This window comes from Herpailurus yagouaroundi, unplaced genomic scaffold (assembly GCF_014898765.1).
Source record: "Herpailurus yagouaroundi ecotype Mexico unplaced genomic scaffold, PumYag 141, whole genome shotgun sequence".
NCBI lineage: Eukaryota > Metazoa > Chordata > Mammalia > Carnivora > Felidae > Herpailurus > Herpailurus yagouaroundi.
In genome coordinates, this window is record NW_024412396.1 from 51,181,838 (window position 1) to 51,203,111 (window position 21,274).

The 21,274-nt window shown below is 47.1% G+C and overlaps 1 protein-coding gene across 8 annotated transcripts in view; it reads left to right on the forward strand.

Moving 5' to 3' along the window:
* TMEM63C (transmembrane protein 63C) overlaps positions 1-21,274 on the forward strand; it is a 127,564-nt gene that overhangs the window by 45,543 nt on the left and 60,747 nt on the right. For 2 of the 8 annotated variants that reach the window (XR_005791072.1, XM_040477823.1), the window contains exon 1: positions 12,865-13,262. The exons of 1 other annotated variant lie outside the window; for it this stretch is intronic. The gene's annotated coding sequence lies outside the window, so the exon portion shown is untranslated. Of the gene's footprint in view, positions 1-7,904; positions 8,078-12,864; positions 13,263-13,295; positions 13,349-21,274 lie in introns of those variants that run through there. 5 more of the 8 variants (XR_005791071.1, XM_040477818.1, XM_040477820.1 and 2 more) reach the window with 4 other exon arrangements.

Consider the following 21,274-nt stretch of genomic DNA (forward strand, 5'->3'; position numbering starts at 1 on the left):
CCCCCCCCCCCCCCCCCGCCCCCCCCCCCCCCCCCCCCCCCCCCCCCGAGGGGTAGAGGAAGAGAGAAAGAGAGAGAGGGAGAGAGTCTTAATCAGTTTCCATGCTCAGTACAGAGCCTGACACAGGGGCTTGATCCCAAAACCTTGGGATCATGACCTGAGCCAAAATCAAGAGTGAGATACTCAACAGACTGAGTCATTCAAGCACCCCTGAAAAATATTTTTTAAGGCCCCCGGGGCCCCCCCACCCACATTATACACAAAGGAAAATATAAAAATAATCTCTGACTTTTCATTAGAAATAATACAAGTCAGCAGACTATGGAATTAAATCTTTAAGACTTATTCATTTTTTAATTAATTAACCAATTAAAGTTTTTTAAAAATTTTCTTTTAACGTTTATTTATTTTTGAGAGAAAGAGAGACAGAGTGTGAATGGGGGAGGGGCAGAGAGAGAGAGGGAGACACAGAATCCAAAGCAGGATCTAGGCTCTGAGCTGTCAGCACAGAGCCCTACGAGAGGCTCAAACCCACAAACTGTGAGATCATGACCTGAACCGAAGTTGGACACTTAACCGACTGAGCCACCCAAGCACCCCTAAAGTGTATTTATTTATTTATTTATTTATTTGGAGAGAGGGAGAGAGAGAGAGCACAAGTAGGGGAGGGGCAGAGGGCAAGGGAGAGAGAGAATCCCAAGCAGGCTCCACACTGCCAGCATGGAGTCCAATGCCCTACTGGAACTCATGAACTGTGAGATCATGACCTGAGCCAAAATCAAGAGTTGGACACTTAACTGACTGAGCCACCCTGACGCCTCTAAATCTTTAAGATTTAATTGAATGGAACAAAAAACTGTCAACCCAGAATTCTGTAGCCAGTGATAACGCTGAGGGAATTCATTGATGGCAGGCATGTTGAAGGCTTGAGGGAAATGATACCAGGTAGAGAAACTCAGATCCCCACAAAGAAATAAATGGAAAGAAATAAATACCAGACATGGTAAAAGTAAGAGATGTTTCCCCCTCATTAAACAATTTATGTAAAAGAAAAATAAGAGTTTATGTAAAGCAAAAAAAGTAGCAGTGTACTATAGAGTTTATAACATATGTAGAAGTAAAATGTATGACAAAAAACACAAAGGACAAGAGAAGGAGCTATAGTGTTGTAATTTTCTTCTGTAATCTGTGAAGTGGTATAATATTATTTGAAGGTAGACTGTGAGAAATTAAAGATGCATATTGCAAACTTTAGAGCAAACACTAAAAAAAGAGAGAGGAATAATTATTAAGCCAACAAAAATAAAATGGACTCTTGGGGCGCCTGGGTGGCTCAGTCGGTTAAGCCTCTGACTTCAGCTCAGGTCTTCGTCTCACAGTTTGTGGGTTCAAGCCCCACATCAGGCCCTGTGCTGACAACTCAGGGCCTGGAGCCCGCTTCGGATTCTGTGTCTCCTTCTCTCTTTGCCCTTCCCATGCTCACGCTCTGTCTCTCTCTCCCTCAAAAATAAACATTAAAAATTTTTTTTAATTAAAAATAAAATGGACTCTTAAACAATATTCAATCCAAAGGAAGGCAGGAAAGGAGGAAAAAACCCAAAGAACTCATGGTGCGAATAGAAAGAAATAGCCAGATGGTAGACTTAAACCCCACCACATAAACAATGATATTAAAAGTAAACGGAATGCATGGGTGAACTTTGAAAATATTACGCTAAGTAGAAGAAGCCAGTCTTGAAAGACCACTTATTGATGATCCCATTTATATGAAAGGCAAAGAATAGGCATATCTATGAATACAGAAAGTATTTTGTAGTTTCCTAGGGCTGAGGGAGGGATGGTGAGGGGAATGGAAATGACTGCTAACTGACATGAGATTTCTTTTTGGCATAACAGAAATGTTCTACGATCAGATTGTGGTGATGACTGCACAATTCTGTGAAGATACTAAAAACCATTGAATTGTACACTTTTTAAAAATTGAAGTATAATTGATATGTAATGTCACATTCATTTCAGGCATACAACATCTACTGGTTATGCTGTGCTCACTAGTGTAGCAACTGTCTGTCACCACACAACACTATCACAATACCACTGACTACATTCCCAGCGCTGTACCTTTTATCCCTATGACTTATTCATTCCGTAACCGGAAGCTTGGACCTCCCACTCCCTTTCACCCATTCTGCCCATCTCCCCACCTCCCTCCCCTCTGGCAATCATCAGTTTTTTCTGTCTATTTATGGGTCTGTTTCTACCTTTTGTTTGTTTGTTTGTTTATTCATGTTTTATTTTTTAGATTCCACATATAAGTGAAATCATATAGTATTTGTCTTTCCCTGTCTGACTTCTTTTCCTCAGCATAATGCCTCGAGTTTCAACCACATTGTTGCAAATGGCAGGGTTTCCTCATTTTTACATCTAAATAATATTCTATTGTGTGTGTGTATTCCATTGTGTGCATACACATATACACATATATGGGTATATATATACAAATGTGTGTATATATATGTATATACATATATATGTATATATATTTTCTTTATCCATTCATCTGTCAATGGACACACACTTAGGTTGTTTTCACGTCTTGGCTACTGTAAATAATGATGCTATGAACATGGGGGTGCAGATATCTTTTCAAGTGTTTTCATTTCCTTTGGATATATTCCCAGAAGTGAAATTGCTGGATCATATGGTAGTTCTATTTTTAATTTTTGAGGATCCTTCATACTGTTTCCCATAGCAGCTGTACTAGTTTACAATCCCACCAACAATGCACAAAGATTCCCTTTTCTGTTGGAAGTTTTTTGATTACTGATTCAATCTCTACTTGTTATTGGCCAATTCATATTTTCTACTTGAGTCAGTTTTGGTAGATTGCGTGTCTAGGAATTTATCCATTTCATCTAAACTACCTAGTTTGTTGGCATATATTTGTTCACAATATTCTCTTATAATCCTTCTTTATCTCTGTACGGTCAGTAGTAATGTCCCCACAACTTTTTTTTTTTAATTTTAGTAATTTGGGTCTTTTCTTTCTGTTCAGGCTAGCTAAAGGTTTGTCAACTTTGTTGATCATTTTCTAGCACTATTTTTTGGTTTTGTTGATTCTCTGTTGTTTTTCTACTGTCTATTTCATTTATCTTCACTCCAACCTTTATTGTTCCCTTCTTTCTACTTTCTTTGAGTTCATTTACTCTTCTATTTCTAGTCTTTTAAGTTGGAAGTATAGGTTATTGGTTAGAGATCTTTGTTCTTTTTTTGTTTTTAACGTTTTATTTATTTTTGAGACAGAGAGAGACAGAGCATGAACGGGGGAGGGGCAGAGAGAGAGGGAGACACAGAATTGGAAGCAGGCTCCAGGCTCTGAGCCATCAGCCCAGAGCCCGACGCGGGGCTCGAACTCACGGACCGCGAGATCGTGACCTGAGCCGAAGTCGGCCGCCCAACCGACTGAGCCACCCAGGCGCCCCTCTTTGTTCTTTTTTAATGGAGGCACTTACAGGTATAAATTACCCTTTGAGCATTGCTTTCACCACATCTTGTAAGATGTAGTAGTTGTATTTTCATTTTTATTCATCTCCAATCATTTTTTAAATTTCCTTTGAGATTTCTTATTTGACCCATTGTTTATTTAAGGGTGTATTGTTTAATTTCCATGTTTTTGAGTTTTCCAGATTTCTTTGTTATTGATTTGTGTAATTTTATTCCACTGTAATCAGAGAACATATTTTGCATAATTTCATTCTTGTTAAATATTGAGACTTGTTTTGTGGCCTAACTTATGGTCTATACTGGAGAATGTTGCATGTGCACTTGAGAAGTATGTGCATTCTGCTGTTGTTGGGTGGAGTGTTCCATAGTTGTCTCTTAGGTCTAGCTTGCTTATAGCGTTGTTCAAGTCTACTGTATCCTTGCTGATCTGCATCTAGTTGCTGTAGCCATTATCAAAATTGGCATTATTGTCAAACTGTTTACTTCCCCCAATCTTGTCAGTTTTTTCTTCATATATTTTGGGGATTCTGTTGCTAGGTGCATATTTGTTTACAATTTTTATATCTTCTGGAGAGAGTGACCTTTTTATATATTATTATTATATATTTATATATATAATTTTTATTTTCATTATTATATAATGTCATTTTTCATCTCTTCTAACAATTTTGTCTTAAAGTCTATTTTTTCTGATATTAGTATAGCCACTCCAGCTCTCTTTGGTTACTGTTTGCATGGAATACCTTTTTTCATCCTTTTAATTTCAACCTCTTTGTGTTTTTGAATCTAAAGTGAGTCTCTTGTGAGCATATACTTGGATATTTCTTTTTATTTCTTTTTATTTTTTTAAACATTTACTTATTTTCTGAGAGAGGGAGAGCATGTGTGTGCACAAGCAGGGGAGGGTCAGAGAGAGAGAGAGAGGGAGACAGAGGATCTGAGGTGGGCTTGTGCTGACAGCAGAGAGGCTGATGCAGGACTCAAACTCATGAACCAGGGGATCAGGACCTGAGCTGAAGTCGGATGTTTAACTGATTGAGCCACCCAGGTCCCCCAGATATTTCTTTTTAATTCATTCTCCCAGTCTCTGCCTTTTGGTTGGAGAGTTTAATCCACTTACATTTGAAGTAATTACTGATAAGGTAGGACATACTTCCATTAATTTGCTATTTGTTTTCTGTATGCCTTATGCTCTTTTTATTTTCTCCATTACCATTTTTGTGTTAGACATTTATTTTCATTTTAATTTCTTTGTCATTTTTATTATTATATATTTTTGAGTTATTTTCTCAGTGGTTGCTCTGAGGATTAAAATTAGCATCTTAATTTAGAATAATCTAGCTCAGATTAGTTTCAATAGTATGCAAAAAGCTTTGCCCCATATAGCTCTGTACCCACTTTTATGTTGCTATTGTCACAAATTACATCTTTATATATTATGTACCTATTGACATAGATTTCCAATTTTTGTTTTATGTAGTTGTCTTTTAAATCAAATAAAGGAGCTACATAAACCAATAACACATTAATACTGACTTTTATATTTACCTGTACAGTTATATTTACCAGTGTTTTTTATTTCTTCATGTGAAATTGAATTACTATCTACTGTCCTTCCATTTCATCCTGAAGGATTTCCTTTAGCATTTATTAAAGGGCAAGTGTACTAATGGTGAGCTATATCAGTTTTTGTTTATCTGGAAATGTCTTATTTCTCCTTCATTCTCGAAGGATAATTTTGCTGGATAGAGATGTTGATTGACAGTTCTTTTCTTTCAGCACTGTGAATGTGCGATCCCACTGCCTTCTGGCCTCCATGGTTTCCAACAGTAAATCAGCTATTAATCTTCTCAAGCCTTCCTTGTACATGATGTGCTGCTTCTCTCTTGTTGTTTTCAAAATTCTTTTGTCTTTCAACAGTTTCATTATAACATGCCTTGGTGTGGATCTCTTTGAGTTCATCCTGTCTGTACTTCATTGAATTTCTTGGATGTGTAGATTGTTTTTCATCAGATTTGAAAAGTGTGGGGCCATTATCTCTCCAAATTTTCTTTCTATGCACCCTCCCCCCCCACCCTTTTCTTCTGGCTCTCCCATCATGCACACCTTAGTATTCTTGATTGTGTACCACAGGCCTTTTAGGGTCTATTCATTTTTCTTTTTCTTTTTTATTTGAGGGAGAGAGAGAGCATGAGCAGGGGAGAGCGGGGAGAGGGAGAGAGAATCTAAAGCAGGCTCCATGCTCAGCACAGAGCCCGATGTGGGGCTTGATCCCATAAACCTGATCATGACCTGAGCCAAAATCAAGAGTCAAATGCTCAACCAACTGAGCCACCCAGGTGCCCTATTCATTTTTCTTTATTCTACCCAGACTGGATAATCTCAGTTGACCTATCTTTAGATTTGCTGATTCTTTCTTTTATCTGCTCATATCTCCTGTTGAGCCTGTCTAGTAAATTTTTCATTTCAGTTATTGTACTTTTCAACTGCAGAATTTCTATTTGGACTTTAAAAATTTTTTTTCTCTTTTTTATAATTTCTATCTCTTTTTTTGGTGACACATCATTCTCATGGCTTCCTTTACTCTTTGAGCATATTTTAATTGGTCAGCTTAAAATCTTTTGAGGGAAGTTCCATGTCTGGGCTTCCTCAGCAACAATTTCTACCAACCATTTCTTTTCTTGTATGTGGGCCATACTTTTTGTTTCTTTTTTTTTTTTTAATGTTTATTTATTTTTGAGAGACATAACATGAGTGGGGGAGGGGTAGAGAGAGAGGGAGACACAGAATCTGAAGCAGGCTCGAGGCTCTGAGTTACCCACACAAAGCCCAACACAGGGCTCCAACCCACAAAACTGTGGGTTCAGATCATGACCTGAGCTTTGGCTCTGGTGCTTAACCAACTGAACCACCCAGGTGCCCCATACCTTTTTGTTTCTTTTCATGCCTCATAATTTTTTTGTTGAAAACTAGACATTTTGAATATTATAATGTGGCACATCTGGGAATTAGAGGCTTTCTCTCTCCAGGGTTGTGTTGTTGCTGGTTGATGCAGAAGTTGTTTGCCTAATGTCTTTTCTGAACTAATTTTGCAAAATCTATATTTTTTGTTTTCCGTGGCCACTGAAGTCTCTATTCCAGTAGCTTTGTGGTAAGCTAGTGATTTGATGGAGGTTTATTTAAACATCTGGAATAATAACAACAACAAGAAAAAACATCTCCCAGTCTTTGGAGATGGACTCTATGTTTGTGTTGGGGCAATCCTTCAAAACTCAGCCAGGCAGTTTACAACTCTGTTTTACCTTTTACTTTCTGCTTGCACAGAGACAGAAGGGCAGCCAACGGTGAGAGTTCAGTGCATACTATACAGTAATAATGAATAAACTACAACTTCATGCTAAAACATGGAGATATGCTAAGAGAAGCCCAATGTAAAGTATATAGAGACTCTGATTCCATTAATGTTCACTTAAAAAACAGACCAAACCAGGGCACCTGAGTGGCTCAGTTGGCTAAGCTTTGGACCCTTGATTTGGGCTCAGGTCATGATCTCACGGTTTTGTGGGTTGGAGCCCTGTGTTGGGGCTTTGCACTGACAGCTGACAGCACTTCCAGCCCGTTTTGGGATCCTCCTTTGCTCTCTGCCCCTCCTCCGCTTGCACTCTGTTTCTCTCAAAATAAATAAACTTAAAAAAAAAAAAAAAGACCAAACCAAACTATATGGATTGGAGATGGCAAAAGTGAAAGAAAGAGAAAACAGGATTGCCACTAAGGTCAGGATAGGGTTGCTTATCTCTGGATGGAGGTCTGATGGAGGCAGAAGGAGTGTGATTAGGAAGCAACACAGAGAAATGTCTTGTGATAATGTCGTATTTCTTGATTTGGGTAGTGGTTACACAATTTTGCTTTACGATTAATCATTATAGTGCTCATTTGTATATTATATATATACGTTTTTGTATGTGTATTATATTTCATGAAGTTAATAAAGGCTATAAAACAACAAAAAAAAGGGCTCGTATACTGAAACAGATGCCAACTCCCAGTGGAATGGATATAACAGAGTTGATTTCAAGAACCTCGAAATGAAGAGGGGATCCTCTCTCTGTAGCCCAGAAAAAATAGGAAAGCCATATTTCCATCCTGCGAGGATCCACCTGGATGGTCTTTAGCCTTAATATCAACATGAAGACTCAAGTATTCTTATCGACCTAATCTTGCAGGGCCTCAGCCAGACTCAAGACAGAATTGAGGTGAATCTGCACAGGCTTCCAACACTCAGATCTGACTGGTCATGCTCAAGCTTATTTCAATTCTAGAGACCCCTCCCTCTCAAATGCCTCCAGAGTTCCAGCACAACAGAGGTGCTTCCTTTGTGACATCATCAACATCTGCCTCTGACCGGGCCGCCAGAAGTTTCTAATATTGGTAATTGGTAGTGGCTGTTGGTGGTGGATGAAAGTGACCTCCCACCTGTCATGAATTTCCTGTCATGAATTTCCCCTCTTCCGGGAGAGAAGTACTAGTAAAAGAGGCTGCTACTAGCTAAGAGCATCTACCTGGTGGGGCGTTGGTGAGTGGGGCTCCAGCCTGAGGCTAAGGGGAGGGGAGGGCAGGGAGGCCAGGCTGTGCCAGCACAGGGGAGGCCTAGATTCTCTGCTTTGGAGGGCCAAATTGTTATTGGGACCTGGCTTCTCTATTCTGGCCCCACCAACCTGGGGAATGCCAGCTTCCAATGAGGGGTTTTGCTATGTTTCTGGACTGAAGTCTGAGACCTTATTCTATCTTGAAATCTACAACCTTATGTCTGGTTAGATGGAAGACACTGGGAAAATAGTTTTCCCCAGTGCTCCTCTGCCTTCTGCACAGGAAAGCAAATTCCTTTCTCTTCAGAAAAGCAGATTAGAGTGTGTGACAGAAACCCAAGTTCCAAAAATGGACTCACATTCTCAGAGAGCTTTGATTTGGTCCTTGGGGACAGGGGATACCCTAGAGTATCTTGATTGTCACTTACAGTGTGAATAGTGATGTGGTTCTGCCTTAAAATGAGTTTACATTCTGGGTCTTATAGCAAAATCTGTGGAGTCTCGTGCCCATCACCTCTGGACCCGCTGCACCCCTCCCCTGCTTACTCCCTCATAGTCTTATCTAGCACCCAGCAGTCTTAAACTCACACCAGGCCTGGGGTGATGGGGACTCTAGTGTAGCTTTCCTGCCTTGAAGCCTAAAACCAGTAGAGTCAAACTAATTAAAAACAGGCAGTGAGCACACCTAGATGACTCTTTCCTGGGTTTCCTACCTTTTTCCTGTCATTTCGAGTTTTCCTGAACATCTCATCAGGGCAGTGCAGAAAGGCCATGAACAGTTGTGTAGGTTGTGTAGTTGCGTTTGTTTTTAGCAATTACATTCAATTCTGCCATTGAAATCCTTGTGCATGTAGGCCTTTATCAGGGGAATGTTTTAGATGCAATGATCTCTAGACAACAGTGGGGAGGTCCCAGAGTCACCATGAGTCCATAACACTCTGGTGAGGGCTATGTGCTTGCACCCCTTCATGAGAATGGTGAAGGACCTCAGGAAATGTCACTGATTAATAATCCAAATCAGTAAGACGTTGCTAAGCTCGGGGATATAATATAAGATAACACAGACTTCACCCCCATTGCCATTAAGAAGTATTTATTGAGTCAGGGCACTGTGCTAGATACTAGGAATAAAAAGAAAAAAAAAGATATAATCTGACTTATAATCTAGTGGGAGAGAATGTAAGTGTCAAAAATCAAAATTCCTGCTTTCTGACTCTTAAAGAAAATTATCATTTTAGATGGCTGAATTTTCTGGATAATGAAGGTTCCAACCATTAAGCATATATTTTATTTTATGTTAACCATTTTTTATTAGAAATACTTTCTAGGGGCACCTGGGTGGCTCAGCTGGTTAAGCATCTGACTTTGGCTCAGATTGTGATCTCATGGTTCATGAGTTTGAGCCCACATCAGGCTCTTTGCTGTCGGTGTGGGGCCCACTTAAGATCCTCTGTCCCCCTCTCTCTGCCCCTCCCCTGCTTTCTCTCTCAAAAATACATAAACATTAAAAATAAAAAGAAATACTTTCCAAATAGACCATTGCTTCCATTTTAAAATAAAATATTTGCTCAGAACTAATCTTCCCTAATGATTCAGCACATTTCCAACACTACCCTATAATACAAGGATGTCCCCAAGCCTCTTGGAGCAACCCTGAACTAAATGACTTTGTTTCACAGTTGTTCTATGTCCTCTTACTCTTGCTTTCACTGTGCTTGCTTTTTTATGAGTCCTTTCTTCTTCCTGCCCCTCCGCTGTGGGCTTGAAAATCAGGAGACTAGGTTTATCAGTTAAGCTATTGGTTCAGCTGTTGTCACAGAGACAACAGTCTCTGTGGTCAGCAGTCCAGGGCTCTTCTCTTCCGGGTCATCATGAAACAGGTTCTTAGTGTCTGATTGACTGACCAACCCTAGGATGTTGCTCTTGTCAGCTTCATCAAAGCTGCCCCCCCGCCACCTCCATCCCCACGCCCATGGCCCAGTCTACGCAAGGGGAAAGAGGAAGCTGGGAGCAGGCAGCCTCCTTTTAAGAATGTCCAGAAGTGAAACAAAGCACATTCACTCATACCTCATTGGCTAGAACTTAGTCCCATTGCTGCTCCTGGCTGCAAGGGAGGCTGGGATATGTAGTCTCTGGCAGAGGAGCCATGAATGCAAGTTTTAATCTTGAAAGCTCTAGTGCTAAAAGGAAATGGAAAGGAGAGATTATAAGGGGGCCCTTGGCAGTCTCTGCTACACTGGGTCTGTTAAAATTGTGTGTAGAGTAAATGTAGGTGGGCTCTCATTGAAGATACAAGGTGCTCTTCTGCACAGAGAGCACCCAATGTTGACAGTTTGACGGTTCCAACCCCAACTGTTTGGGTTGCTCAGAGGCCCTTGGTTTCTTTGCTGTTGTTCTGGATTATGTCTCCAGACAAGCTGCTGGAGGTTAACAAAGCAATCATAAAGACAATAGGATAACAGTTATTGAGGGAGCACCTACCTCAATCCACATGAGGGCATGAAAAATGTTCTCAGCATCCACGGTTTGGAAACACCTCTCCTTCAAATGCCTCCCAAATCCACAGAGTCTCAGCTATTCATTCTTATCCACCTTTACTGAGTACCTTCTACTGGCTTGACACTCATCTAGGAGGTTGGTGTTCAATTGGTTAGGACATTGGGGTCATCTCTTTGTATCACACACAGGCCATGTGGCATTTTCCTGGGTCCTCCTTCCTCCTCTTTGCGGGTATATCCGTGATGCCTTCCAGGTCTTGGGTCTTATCAGTCTTATCCCTTGCTTCTGCTCAAAAACTTTCCATGGCTCCCTTTGGCCTAAGTAAAATCCAAACTTCTGTGCCTTGTCTTGGAGGTCTTTGAAGACCTGCTTCCAGCCTTCCATTCTGGCCTCAGCTCCCACCAGAGGGCATGTCCAGGGTCAGGCTCATCTAGGGAGGCCGGTTGTACCGATTCTGTGTGGGTGGCACCTTGGTGAAGGGGTTGGAGAGCTGAAACAGCTCTTGGTCTGGGCTAGAATACCCACAACTCTGTTTCCTCACAGGACACTCGGTGCAGGAGGCCTGGGAATTTCAGTGTAGTCTCTTCCTTTCTTTTCATCTGGGTCTTTCTGACACTGACTCAGGTCTTCTGTATGTGAAAAACTGAGTTAAGCACCTTCCAGGCACTTTATACTCCTAGCCGCTCTATGGGAGTCGGTACTATTATGGGGCTCCTTTGATTTGTGTCCGGGCACCTCTCTGACAGATGGGGAAGTTAATCTCAGCGTGGTTAAGTAACTTACACAAGGTCACAGAGAGAGTAAGAGACAAAGCTCAGCTCTGAACTAAGGTTCAACTGGGTCTGAAAACCATGTTTTTTCCCACTTAACACAGGACCTTTCTAAAGGAACAGCTATTAGCCTCATTACACAAGACGCTTAGTCCTTCCATCCTGGGGTCAAGACACTAGTTCTGTGATGAGGAAGCAGAGAAAAGAGAGGGCAGACTTTTCTCTCTGCACCAGCACCATAACAATGGCAACAACTACTACTCTTCACTGAGCACCTGTTTTGTACACAGTATCTCATGTCGTCCGCACAACCAGCCTTTAAGGTTATTATTATTTCCCTCATTTTATATGTGTAGAGAGTGATGCTCAGAGAGGTTAAGCCCCATATTTAGATTCGAATCCAGGAAGCTAGGCCTCTTCAACACTGCTCTTGGATTTATCGGGGTTAATCTTTGTTCCCACCAGCCCTTATCCTAGAAGCGGTACCAGAAGTGTTAGGGCCAGAGAGGCCTTAGACTCCCGCTAGCCCAGCCCTCTCAGGATTACAGATGAGAGGGGAAAACAAAGTCAGAGGGACTGAGTGAGCTACCCAAGGTCACACAGCACACTAACAGCTGAGCCTGGGCCTGGACCCCAGCCCCTGATGCCCTGTTGACACTGCACAGTAGACGTCCCAAAGCCTTCCTGTCCCATAAATGAAAAACGGATGAATGAGTGAGTGAAGAAATGGATAGATGTTGAGAGAATCTGTCTAGTGGCTCACTTTGGATTTTCACAGGGTGGCTGGGTAAGAAGAACCAAGTTGTGAGGTGGGGAGTAGGTGCGTGGCTGGGAAGGACATAGCCAAGGTGCGCCAGTCTGGGAGGGGGCCATTGTGCAGCGTGTTAGGGGTAACCAGCCCATGGAAGCACAGCTACCCTCCCTCCAGCATCCCTCCAGCCTTGTATTCAACTGCTTCCTCTATGGCCTTCTCTGCCTGTTGCCAGCAAGTCCTACCAAGCAATATCTTAGTGTCATAAAACTGGGGAGAGTCCCTTTCAGAGACTGGTCCGCAGCCCTCCTCACCCATTAGCTATTGCACTGAAAGCACCCATAACGGATAATGTCTATTAAGTTAATGTGCCTGAGCCCCTGCCTGGGCAAGTGAGGGCCACGTTCACTGTTACCCCTCACTCTGTATACCGATCTTTAGGGATTCAAACACTGGTATCTGCCTCCAGGCCCCCTAAGCAGTTGTCTCCAGCAGAGTAGCCAGGACTTGGATGAAACTGGAGACATGCAGGTCTGTGGCTCGAGCACACTGGAAATGACCCAGCCCATTCCTTTTGGGTCTCCTAGGCAGGGCTGTGGCCAATCTGTAGACCTCTCCTTTGCTGGGGAAGGAGGCAGAACTGGGTACCAGGCACTAGGCGCCAGGAGCTGGTCCCTGGGCGGGGCAGAACCCTGCTACCTTTGTGTGGCTGTGCATCTTTTCTGGCTTTGGCTGGCATCCGTGGGGAGGGGAACAAGCCTCGGAGGAGAGCCTGGAGTGGCGGTGAGGTCGTAGGGTGGGCCGAGAGCAGCGAGACGGCTGGCTGCCGAGGCCCAGGGCAACAGAGGGTGCTGGAGCCATTGCAGCAAGGGACCGGCAGCCTTGTGCGTTTGCAATGGTAATTTGCAGATGGTTCCTGGTAGCTACAGGGTCTCTGAGGCGGAGCCTGGGGCTTCTGTATAAGATAATCCAGCCTGGGTTCCCCCGTGGGTCAGAGCAGTCTTGGGGCGGAGCCAAGGTTGGCTCCTGCCGGGGAGGAGCCGGGATGCTGCTCCCGCGGTGATGCAGAGGGGAATTTGCTGACAGTCCCTTGCCAGGTGGGGCTGGCTTCACCAGGCCGGCGACGAGGACCGGCTGGCTGTCTCCTCCCAGGTAAGGAGCGTGTTGCCTGTCACCGTGTCCCGGCGGCCGGTGCACCCTGCCTGGGGCTGGGTCGTGACGCTCAGGGCGCAGATATGGTGAGCACGCTGGTGGTACGAGCCAGGAGTGCTCCGGCTGGGAGAAGGGGCGCAGAATCCGGGTCCTGGACAGGGGAGGGGGTGGGGAAGGACTGCTTGCCCTCAGCTTTCCGGGACCTCGGCCTGGGAGGGGTGGGGGTGGGGGAGACTGCGCCACACTCCCTTGCCCTGCAGGCTGTCTGCCGGCCTGGACCCAGGGAAAGGTGGAATGAGCCGCGTATCCGGGAGGGCCGTGGCTTGGTCGACCATCTTCACTGGGTTGGGGGGAGGGTGGGGCAGGAGGCACCCCCCCTCCCCCGCCCCCGCCGCCGCCGCCGCCGCCGCCGCCGCCTGCATTACAGCCAGGTGGGGTTGCCTCTCTGGATCACCCCCACCCAGGGATTCCCCGGGGCTGTGCCGCCCACTGGCTGGGCTGGGAGCGGTGTGCGCTTTCCCCGCAGTCTACTTCACCGTTATGAGTTATGACAGCGTCACTGCTGCGCGGCCGGGTGGAGGTCTCATTCTGTGCTGGTGGGCTGGGCTCCTGGGCCCGGGGGTAGAGGGTGCCACCTTATATTCTTCCAAAGAAAGGTTCTTGCCTCCATCCTTATCTTGGCCTGGAGAGAGGAGCTTCGGATTTGGACGATGGACCTGGGGAAACTGAGGCCTGGGGTGCTGTGGCTTCACCAAGGTCACTTAGCAGGTCCTACAGCTGGCCTCCCAGGCACTGCCTTGATCTGATGTCCTCTGGAGGGGCAGGGGCCAGTCTTGCTCTCTAGATCTCTGGTCCAATTTGGGGAGCACCGCCCCACCCCAGCGCCCCCCTTGCCCCATCCCTGAGAATGGAGGAGGTTGCAACTTCTGTATGGGGCTTGGGGTGTTCTGGGTGTGAACAGCGCAGGGATAAGAATTGTCTGGGGACGGGAGAAAATTACTCCCAAAAAACGTTCATCTGAGCAGACTGAACTGTGGGCCTCTACTATCCTTGTGGGTTCAGGGAGAGGAGAGTTGGCTTCTGGGAGAGGAAGGCCCGAGGGGGCAACCCGGTTCCGGCTTTAGTCTCTGTACCGGCCTTGATGAAAACCTCCACGTTCCCAGGCTGCAGTGGGAAGGACAGGGGATGAAGAGATGGACTTTTTCTCCTTTGATGGCCTGTGTCTCACTGGGGAAGAGGCCGGGGAACCATGTTGGTAAGATGGCCTTCTCCCTACGCCGCCCTCTGTGGTGTAGCATCCCACCCTTGGCCTCTCCCCAGCTCCTGTCCCCGGGAGAAATGGATGGGCTGCTGTTGGATCTGTGGCTCTTGGAGGTGAGCTTTTCCCGAATTCACCTTGTCTTCTTTCTGCCTGAGGCAGATGACTTTCTCTGGGGGAAAACTGAGGTAGGGGGAGAGCTGTGTTTTATTTCAGAGCTGGAGCCAGCCAGCGCCGTGGTGCAGGTGAGGAAACCGAGGCACAGAGGGTGCAGCGAGTTGCTCCAGGTCTCTCACCTACACGCAGGTCTCTTACTCCCTGGCCCACCACAGGGCTGTGGATGAGGCCCCTTGCTCTCTCCTCTGGTCCCCCAGCCCCCAGCCCTGGTAGGGTGAGGCTGTGAGTACCTCCTAAGGGGTGAAGGGGGGTGTCAGGGAGAGGGGACAGCTTTAGCACTTTCTCCTTTATGAGATGTTTTCAAGTTACTTGGAAAAGAAGCAGCTAGAAGAGCCAAAGTCACTTGGTTGCCTTCCCATCGTGCCCCCACAGGAAAGACACCATTTCTCTGGGCCTCTGGAGCCAAATGCAGCTATCCCGCCTGCCCTGGTACCAGCAGCTGTGGTCGCCCCTGGGAGATGACCCGTGGGGCCAGTGCCTTCAGTTACTTCTCATCACAGGAAGGGAGTTTCTGCCCAACCCAGCCTTATTCTGCGTGAAAGGGAGTTACCTTGTGCCTAGCTCATGAGTTGCTGCTCTTTGAATACACTGTCTGAGCACAGGACCCCTGAAGCTGGCCCCTGGCGATTCTGCCTTGGGCTACCTGATGATCAATCGCCAGCAATCACTGGGGCGACCTGTGGGAAGGGATGATGTTCCCAGTAAACCGGATCAGAACTAGCTGTCCATGGGGTGACGATACAATACCAGAGAGAGAAGAGGACCCGCCATGCATCTGGATGCTCCGAGGGTCCTTTCCAGCCCTTCACCAGGAGGAAGGCCACTGCTCCGTAGTCCTGGGAAGCTGGTGGTGTGTCCTTCCTGGTTAGCAGAGGCAGGGGCAGGCTGCAGAGAGGCTCCTGGCTCGTGGCAGAAGAACCACTAGCAGAGGAGCATGGCACCTGGTTCTGGACCAGAGTCCCTGTTCCTGGCGCTCTGCCCTTGGTTTTCCTACCTGACAACTGGGCATGAAAACACCTTCCCCAGTTGGGTGGGAGGGCTCTGGAAACATGTCAAGCATTTATTTCGGATGGGCGGTGTTATTCCTGGAGTCTGTGGTATAGATTGGAGCTATCTGTTTCCAGCCCCTATGGGGAAAACGTGGCTGTTTCCTCTGTGGAGGGCGCCCTCTCCCCCGTGGCCAGTCGAAGCCACCCTTCTAAGGCCTGGAAGGCAGGCCATTCCTCCCCAACGTACCTCAAGTTGTGTTTTGGCCCTTGAAGGCTCCATTCCCCTTCCTCGACTGCCTGTGCTATTTAACAGGATTCCCACGCACTAAAATGCTGGTGACTGGTGGCACAGCGGACCTTGCTGCCGGCCGGTATCTTTCCCACTGACTCTCACATCCCAGAGACTCTCAGCTCTGCTTCCTCCTGGGAAGCAGCTGGTGGAAGAACTGTGGAGATAATAGGCATAAGAGCTCTTTGCACACAGCGTCCAGGGTGCGAGAGTCCACGGGGGGCCTTTAGGGCCTTGGGTAGGCTCGCTCTGGGACCCGCCGTAATGAAAGCACTCTGAGGAAGTGAGATCAGCAGCTTTTAGTGCACTGTGTTGCCTGTGACGGGGCCCGTGTCCTCTCCTCCTCTGTCTCCTGGGAGAGACTGGTTTTCCTGGCCTACTCACACGCCAGCATGGGTGGTGTGGACCGGACTCCTTGTTCTTGCCATGAGTTGGTGGGTGGAACTGGTGCAAAATTGGGTCCCAGGGGGAGCTGAGATGAGAACCTGGGCAGCTCATGAGGTACCGTGTGTGTCCTTGTTCTAGATCTGTCTAGATGCCCATGGGCAAACCAAGGGTGGCCCTTCAGAAGAGCACCCGTTGACCAGAGCTCTGTGTCCCGTGTTTCTAGGGAACGGAATGCAACCGAGCCTCCATGTTCCTTCCCAGCACCCTGTGGCTGGTACTGAAGCATGCAGAGGCAGGGTTGGGCGGGGGTGGAGGGGATGCCCGCTTTCACCTCCTGCCTGCTCCTGGTGATTCGTCATGTTCCGAAAGGGAACTGAAGCCTGGACCCGCTTGCAGTACCAGGATCCAAGTGTCCTGGGCTCCCACTGTGTGTTTTTCCCACCCTTTCACTCTGCTGTCTTGCATGAACGCCCTCAAGACGGGGTCGGAAGAGCTGGGCTGGGGGTGGCTGAGGTAGGGCACGGCCCTGTGCCTGCAGACCCCTGTTCATGCCAAGCCAGGGCTCTGGCATCCAGAGGGCCAGGGGCGGAGGGGCCAGGCCAGCCTCCAGTGGGAAGCCAGACGAGTGCTCCCTTCACCGAATGGCCTCGGCAAGGAAGGCGACCCTGGAGACAGGAGGCCGCTCTGCACTCTGGCTGAGTCTCCTTAGATTGTGCCCGCCAGAGGGATGCTGGCCTCAGGCCATGAGATCCTGTCAAAAGAGAAAGGCGTCCTGAGGTCTTTGGAGATACAGATGAGCAAGATGGCCGGTTGGCAGGGGTATGGCTGTTGGTTGCTTTTTGATGTGGAGGTCTCATCACCTCAGGCGTCTGAGTGGCAGTGATTTGACAATAGGCTGGAAATGCTTCAGAGGTCAGCTGAGCCCCATGGGGAAACCGGCTGCTTTGTCGGGGGGCATGGGAGCATGAGAACGAGGCACACAGAGACATCTTGTCCAGGGGGCACTTGGGAGCTGAGTTTCCACCTGCTTCATTATCTGCTCGCTTCACCTCTGTGTTCACAGCGAAGTGAAATAGTCCCTACTGCAAAGGGCCAGCTGGAGGATGAATGGCCATAAGGAGAAAGGTGCACGTGCCTGCACATGCCTAGTGACCGGGAGCCCCCTTCTTCCCGTGTGCTCCCCCTTTACCTGCTCAGTGGTGGGTTGCCCAGGGACTCTGGGCTGGCTGGCCACGCTTTGGTGACAGTGCTGATCAACAGTGTTGACTGCCTCTGGCACTGTTTGAACTGAGATGTCCCCTCCAAAAGAGCTGGCAGATGGGGAGGTCTTCTCAGAAGCAGAGGGTGTGTGTGGGGTGTGGGGGGCAGGCGTGGGGGAATGTCTGTCCTTCGGTACCGCAGACAAGCTGTTGTTGGGCCCAGGATCCCTTCTGAGCTGGGACCTCGTGTGCGCAGGCCTGCAAACTGGGCCAGGCTTTGCGGAGAGCTTCTCAGGCAACGGAGCAACAGCCTGAACCACGTCCCCGCTCTGAGGTCCTGGTGCCACTCAGTGACCTCACATTCCTCGTTACTCCTTTTAATCCTCTGCACGCCCCGGGGGAGGGGCAGAGCAGGTGTGAGGAGCCCACTTGACAGATGAGAACACTGAGGCTCAGAGAGGTTTTAATGGCCACAACTGCACACACCCACACGTAGGCACAAAAGCGAAGTGGCTCCAGGCCAGTCTGACTCCAGCAGAGTGTCTCTTCTCCCCAGAGCACAGCCGGCACGTCCTCCGGTCACCTGCTATTTGCTGCTGCTCATGGTTTTGCTGAAGTAGCTTAAGACAAAAGGACTTGGAAGTGAAGGTCGTGCGTTTCTCCCCTTCCCCTCCACTCTGGGCAGGGTGCCCAGAGCTGGGCTCTGCTGAAGGACAGCAGGGGAAATGGAAGAACGGGAGGCCCTCTCCACCCTCCCCTCATGCCCCGGGACACACAGTGGGCTTGGTCAGAGGGGCTGAGTGAGGCAGGGAGAGCAGATTCGGTTTCCTGTCTTCCTGGAGGCTCTCCCCAGCCCCCTGGCCTGGGGAACCGGCATGGACCAGCCCGGATGGAGGGGACAGGAAGCCATGGCCTGGGCTCCCAGAGCTGCAGAGTGGAGGAGGTGGAGGGGCCCAAGTCCCAGTGCTGTCCTGTGGGTCTGGGGAGGAAGTCCAGGTCTGGTGGCCTGATCTGTCCCCAGAGACAGAGGAGGGAGAGAGGTTGGGTGGAGCAAGCCTGTTCCAGGGCCTGGGTATCACAGCTATATGCCTGCTTATCAGGGGAATCATCTTTGAGCCCAGCTCTGACCTAGTCACTTTTTTTTTTTTTTTACGTTTACTTATTTTGAGAGAGAGAGAGAGAGTGTGTGTGTGCTGAAGGAGCAGAGAGGGAGGGAGAAAGAGAATCACAATCAGGCTCAGCGCGGAGTGGATGCTGGCTCGAACTCACAAACTGTGAGGTCATGACCTAGGATGAAATCGAGAGTCAGACACTTGACCCATTGAACCCAAGCGCCCCTGACCTAGTCACTTCTTACTGGCTCCCAGGAGCCTGCCACTGAAGATTGAGCTTGGATTAAACCCAAATTACCTTTCTCTGCCTGCCCTCCTGCTTCCTTCCCCCTTCCCACACACTCTGCTCTGACTCAGAGTCTCTTCCTGCGCGGGGTAGGGGATGGCTCCGATCACCTTGAAGATTACCAAATACACACACTTGGCTTTGTACCCCTCCTCCCCACTCCCGCTTACCCAGCTCAGCTAAGAACCACCCACCCTGGCAAATCAAAGCTTCCCCCCCCCCCCGCCCCCCCCCCCGCGTGGGGGGTAGCCCCCCCCCCCGTTGGGGCGGGCCCCCCCCCCCCCCGCCCTTCAAAGTCCAGCTCGAATGCCACTGCCTCCATGAAGCCTTCACTGGATCCCAGCCAGGGCCAGTCTCATGGCCTTTAATGCACTTGTCCCATTAGAGTCCGTCTCTTGTGCTAGACAGTGAGCTCACCCTTTCATTTGTCCAGCATTCACTGAGTGCCAGCCAGGCACACACATGCCCTCCGGTAACTCGTGGGGAGGGGGCAGGTAGGCAAGTCAACCGATAATGACGACAGCTGCAGAAATGCTGTAATAATGGCAGGACAAGGCTCCAGGGGACATTTTGGCAATGGCATTTAAAGCTGAAAATGTACACATTTGATGGCCAACAGTGTTGCATCTAGGCGTATAATTACCTAGAGAAATTCACATGTGTGCGTGAGGAGACAGTCCCAAGGACATCTAGGGCAGCGATGTTGGAAACACAAAAGAGGTCTCCACCTCAGTATCTTCAATAATGGAGTAGACAACTACAACTGTGATGTTAGGCAGCAGTTAAAATATATGTAATTGGGGACTTTTATGTTTTGTAACTTATACCACAATAAATACACACAACTATCTGTGTTAACACAAGTACATCTGAAACAATATTGCAATAAATAAGAAATTGCAGAATAATGCCATTCATGAACATTTAATTTTAATGGAAATAACACTATTTATGATTTATGGATACAAACATGTTGCAATATTCACACTTGTGGTCTTTGGCAAGGCAAAGAAGGAACTGGTGCTGGCGGGTAGAAGGAAGGACTTGTAATTCGTCAGTAATGCTGCTTTGAACAAACAAGATCTGAAGCAAAAATGATAGAGTGTTACCATTGGTTAATTCCATTGGTTTTATTCTTTTAACTTTCTGTGTTTAAAATTTTTCAAAATTAGGGATGCCTGGCTGGCTTAGCAGGAGGAAAGTGTGACTCTTGATCTCCGGGTTGTGAGTCTGAGCCCCACCTTGGTTGCAGAGATTAATTTAAAAAAATAAAGTCTTTAAAAAAAATGTCAAAATTAAAAAAAAAAAAAAAAGTAATCTTGAATGTCAGAGGAAAGGCGTCAGCTTTTCCCAGGGAAGCCAGGAAAGGTTCCAAGAGGAGGTGACAGCTGGGCATTGAAGGCAGGGTGGGGGTTGTCAGGTTCTACCAGGTATGGGGACTTGTGACAAGGAGATGCAGAGTGTTCAAGGACAGGGTATGTGTGCATGGGCTGTCTGTACTTTTTAAATGTTTATTTATTTAAGGAGAGAGAGAGAGAGCACAGGGGAGGGGCAGAGAGAGAAAGAGAAAGAGAGAATCCCAAGCAGAATCCTTGCTGTCAGGGCAGTTCATGACCTGAGCCAAAATCAAGAGTCAGATGCTCAACCGACTGAGCCACCCAGGCGCCCCTCTCTGCACTTTTTAATACTTTTTTTTAAAGTTTATTTATTTATTTTTGAGAGAGACAGAGAGAGAGAGCACAAGCAGGAGAGGGGGGCAGAGGATGTGAAATGGGCTCCATGCTGACGGCAGAGAGCTCGATGTGGGGCTCGAACTCATGAACTGTGAGATCATGACCTGAGCCAAAGTCGGGTGCTTAACCAACTGAGCCACTCTCTGTAATTTTTTTAAAATTTTATTTATTTTTTAATTTACATCTAAGTTGGTTAACATATAGTGCAGCAATGATTTCAGGAGTAGATTCCTTAATGCACCTTACCCGTTTAGGCCATCCCCCCTCCCACAACCCCTCCAGCAATCCTCAGTTTGTTCTCTATATTTAAGAGTCTCTTCTGTTTTGTCCCCCTCCCTGTTTTTATATCATTTTGGCTTCCCTTCCTTTATGTTCATCTGTTTTGTATCTTAAATTCCTCATATGAGTGAAGTCATACGATATTTGTCTTTCTCTGACTAATTTCTCTGTCTTTCTCTGACTAATTATGCTTAGCATAATACCTTCTAGTTCCATCCACATAGTTGCAAATGGCAAGATTTCATTCTTTTTGATTGCCGAGTAATACTCCATTGTATATATATATATATATATATATATATA